Here is a 5,036-nt window from a genome sequence, read left to right as displayed (position 1 = left end):
TTTTGAGAATTGTTTGTTGGCTTTTACAGTGTAAAATTTGGCGGCTTTCGTAAGTTGAGCTCAAAATCTAGTAGTGATTTTGTGATTTAAATAAAATCAGAATGCACTAAAAGCAGGTACGTTTCAATAACATAACCAAGAGAGATGCTTGTAGACCAGATATATGGTGAAGGCAATGTCGACGTTCATGAAGGTTCCTGACAACTTACAGGCTCTTGCTGATTATACATTGAGAATTGATGAGGGCTATGCCAAATGGATGACAGAGATGATTTCTATTTTAAATGGTTTTTAATAAATGGACTAGTCTAATGTGGTCAACCACGACCACTCCTGAGGGTAGAGGCTCCTTCAAGCTCATCTGATGATGTCCAAAAGATGGCAATGAAGGAAGACTACAAGTGGCTCTATCATTCTATCATCATCAAGATCGTGGAGAGGGTGGTAAAATGATTTTGTTGAGAGTGTAAGAAAAGAGGTTAATTGTTTTTTGAACTGTTGAGAATGGCAAACTTCTAGCTACATTATGAGCTTAGAAAAATTAGTGTAAATGCTTTAATTTTTAGCTCTAAACTAGGTAAAATGTGAAGTTATAGCGCTCCCTCTCTGAAACCCAAAAATTCCTTTGTGGGCAAAGCACAAATGCCAAATACTAGAAATCGTGAAAAACCTATGCCAGATAGGAAAATGAAAAATGGTTTTTTTCAAACACTGCTAGTACAATATAGTTAGAACTATCATGGCATGGTCAAGCACACCAAGTTGCAGGCAATGCTTAGGAAAGATTTTTTATAGGATCGTGTGTAAGTTTTAAACTGCATAATAAAACAATGTGTGTGTGTGTGTGTGTGTGTGTGTGTGTGTGTGTGTGTGAGAGAGAGAGAGAGAGAGAGAGAGAGAGAGAGAGAGAGAGAGAGAGAGAGTCAGTCAATGTGGATGGTAGTTTTTTGTCTGTTGATTAAAGTGGGCATCCACGATGGGTTCGTGGCATGGGGGGTAGTTGCATGGATTTTGCAATTTCCGGGGTCACATATCTTTTTCAGTGCTTGCCGATAGATCCGATCTTTCTGCGTACTCCCTTGGCTCATAGATCGGGCACTCTATAGATATGTGACCAGCCTAGAACTTTGTCGTAGCAGCCCGATCTATAAACCCTCACCTTGCTTACATATCTAAAATGTCTCTCATGGGAAGGCGATTAGGTAATCTTCATCTCGGTGGTGATACACCATTCACATAAAGCTTGTAGCATCATTTGAAGTAGCTTTGAGTGGAGTCTCTACAACTATTACTTACAAATTAATCACGAACCATTGCAACAACACAATCTATCCCTAAATTGGTGAACCCTATAGGAATCCGATATTATGATTTCCCACATTTCCACCTTGGAAATGAACTTTGTTACTATATGGAAATCAAGACATACCCTCAAGTTTTTCCTACCTGGATGGTTGTGCCTTGAGGAGTGCTTATGAGCCCAAAGGCTATGGCTAGTTTCTCTGAATGCTCACAATTATAATCTTCTTTGTCTTTAGCAACTATGGTAGTGGAATGTTGATGCTCAACCCCTCTCTTCGCTACATTTAAGCAATTAAGTTTAGCATAGACATCATTTGATCGTGGATGGTTGTGATCTCCAACCAGGAAGAAATGTACATGATTCTCAACCTCAATGTAAGCGTTGGTTGGCTTTTTCCATACTCCTGAGAACATTTTCATGTCTTGTACTCTTGTTGCATCCTTTTCCATACATGCACTGGCATAGAAACTAGACATCAATGTAAAAGCTGTTGCACAACTGCCTTTATCGAGCACCTGATCGAAGCAGAATTGTCCTAATGTCACATTGTTATGTGTATTACAAGAACCAAGCAAGGAGGTCCATCTAATAATATCCAAAAAAAATCCTTTGCCTCCTTTAAAAGTCTTGCTCTACCAAGGACATCCACCAATGTTCTAAATTATGGTCCTTCCGTATGGACTTGAAATGTCAACATGCCTTCTCAGCCTAGCCTACATGACTGCAAAGCGGAGAACAAACTGAATCTAGCATGCTCTGAAAATAACCAAAAGCCGAGGAGAAGTTGCTATATATAGCACAACCAATAATTATCGCACTCTAGGTAACAACATTTCTTGTTGGCAACTGTTGCAATAGCATGTGAGCATCCTCTAGACTCCCGCAACTTGTGTACATATTTATAAGTGCATTACCTATATGGAAATTAGATTCACCCCCCTTGGCGATTACCTATGGATGAATCGATTCTCCATGTCTTAAAGAAACAATGCTGGCCCAAGCCTTTATCAGAGAAACAAACGTAACCCTATCTGGCTCTATTTCTCTCTACACCATCCCTTCAAACAGCTGAAGAGACTCCTCACCCTGTCTATTGTGTGCATGACCGGAAATTTGGGTACTTAATGACATACAATCTTTGCAATGTAGTCTATCAAATACTGCACGAGCCTCCTCCATGTTGCTGCACTTGCCATACATGTCATCAAGGGAGCTGCCAATAAACGGCTCGATATCTAGGCCCCTTCCGATAACTTGGTCATGTACCCATTTGCCCCACTCTTCAGTTGCAATGCTAGAGCATGCTTTGAGAAGTGCAACAAAGGTGACTTTGTTTGGTTGTCATCCATTTTCTTTTTACAATGAAGTGCTTCCTTTGCTTGACCATGATGTGCGTACCTTGTGATTAGTGTTGTCCGTGTTACAACATTTATATGTGGCAATATACTAAAGAGCACTTGGGCAACATCAAGATTTTGGGGCTTAAAAAATATGTCAACCAAAATACCACCAACAAAACCATTTGTTAACGTCCATTTTCTTTGCACAATGAAGTGCTTCCTCTGCTTGACCATGATGTGCGTACCCTGTGATCACTGTAGCCCATGTTACAACATTTCCATGTGGCAATATACTAAAGAGCACTCGGGAAACATCAAGCTTTTGGGCCTTCAAAAACATGTCAAACAACGTACCACCAACAAAACCATTTGACTCAAAACCATTCATGATGGTATGAGCATGCACCTGGATGCCAGTCTCTAAAGGGATTCCAGTAGTAGCAGAGCATGCTTTAAGAGCTTTTACATATAAAAGACCATCTGCCAATACTCCTAATTTGAGCATCCCTTGATAAAGAGAAACATCTTGGTCCTTTTCATCGAGCCTGGTGTGGGCCAAAATAATCGCACCTAAGTAGAAGCAGCATGTTTCTCTAAAATTTTTAAACATTGATTAGCCTGGGCAAGATTCCCAAAGGATGCATGCATGCGTATCAAGGAATTTTCCAATGTAATATTTTTTGCCAGATCATTTTATAATATGAACTTCTGAAGTGCTTCTTCAGCTAAGTGGTACACTCATCTATACAGCTCTGAAGCTGGCTCTAAAGCTCATTAAGGAGCCTTGGGTGATCCTAGCTATTATCAAGGTCAAGAAGGAGTGAAAACAACCCTCTGCCATCAAGGAACTGCAAGGGAAGCATGCATCATTTCAGCCACGACATTGTATGTCAATCTAGACCTGGCAAATCAGCAAAGCACAAATGCATCTGAGAAAATTGACCTTTTTGTGTGATATATGCCTCTTGTCGATTACCTGTGCATGAATTGATTCTCCATGTTTTGAAGAAACAATGTTGGTACATGCCCTTGTTTAAGAAAACAAATGTAACCCTATCTGGCTCTATTCCTCTCTGCATCATCCCTTCAAACAACATAAGAGCCTCCTCACCCTGTCTATTGTGTGCATAACCGAAAATCAAGGCACTCCATGATACACGATCTTTGTAAAATAGTCTGTCAAATACTGCAGGAGCCTCCTCCATGTTGCTGCACTTTCCATACATGTCAACAAGGGAGCTTCCAAGAAATGGGGCGATATCTAGGTTCCTTCTGATAATGTGGTCATGTACGCATTTGTCCTACTCTTTAGCTTCAATGTTAGAGCATGATTTGAGAAGCGCAACAAAGGTGGCTTCGTTCGGTTGAAGACCCTCCCACTCCATTTTCTTTGCACAATGAAGTGCTTCCCCTGCTTGACCATGATGTGCGTATCCTGTGATCAATGTATTCCATGTCACAACATTTTTGTGTGGAAATCTATTGAAGAGAACTTGGGCAACATCAAGCTTTTGGGCCTTTAGATACATGTCAAGCAACGTACCACCACAAAATCATTTGACTAGAAACCATTTATGATAGTATGAGCATGCACCTGCATGCTTGTCTTTAAAGGGATTCCAATAGTAGAGCATGCTTTAAGAACTGTTACATATAAAGGACCATGTGCCCATTCTCTTGTTGAGCATCTCATGATAAAGAGAAAAAAGTTGTTCCTTTTCACCGAGCTTGGCATGGGCCACAAGCCTTTGAGGTAGAAGTGTAGGTGATTGCAATTAGAGACAAGCCTTCCCTTTGCATATGGTAAAAATAGCCCATAGCTTCTTTGCCACAACCAGGCTGACCATATCCTATAATCCACTCACTCCAAGAGATGACAGCCTAGAGAGGATCCCCATCAAAAACTTCTCGTGCTACCGTGATGGCACCACATTTGACATATAGATCAAAGCACCGCCAAGCATGGCATCTTGCTCCGATAGCCGCTGGCTAGCAATCTCATCATGATTTACGATTTCATACATGTAAAGGTCCTGCGTAAGGCCACAAGCTTTCGAGGTGGAAGCATAGGTGATTGCAACTAGAGATAGGCCTTCCCTTCGCATTGGGTAAAAACATCCCAAAGCTTTCTTGCCACAACCAAGTTGGGTATATCCTGTAATCAATCCATTCAAAAATGAAAAAACCGTTGCTTTTAACCCCTCATCATGATTTGCTTGTCTATGCTTGACTCATGTTTTGAATATTGCTTGTTCCCTAAATTTTACTAATCAAAAACTGAGAAAATGAATTGTGTTTGAAGATCTCGTATAAGGCCACAAGCCTTTGAGGTGGAGCATAGGTGATTGCAATTAGAGTCAGGTCTTCCCTTTGCATTTGGTAACAACAGCCTA

At 40.7% G+C, this 5,036-nt stretch overlaps 1 pseudogene; it reads right to left on the bottom strand.

The window, feature by feature from the left end:
* Nucleotides 1-2,538: 2,538 nt before the first annotated feature.
* Nucleotides 2,539-4,748, bottom strand: LOC147419229 (pentatricopeptide repeat-containing protein At3g09040, mitochondrial-like; annotated as a pseudogene).
* Nucleotides 4,749-5,036: the final 288 nt, after the last annotated feature.

The sequence above is a fragment of the Adiantum capillus-veneris genome, chromosome 29, assembly GCF_014529385.1.
Source record: "Adiantum capillus-veneris isolate H3 chromosome 29, ASM1452938v2, whole genome shotgun sequence".
NCBI lineage: Eukaryota > Viridiplantae > Streptophyta > Polypodiopsida > Polypodiales > Pteridaceae > Adiantum > Adiantum capillus-veneris.
The sequence above is the reverse complement of the archived record's forward strand: the minus strand, read 5'-3'. Positions and strand labels throughout refer to the sequence as shown.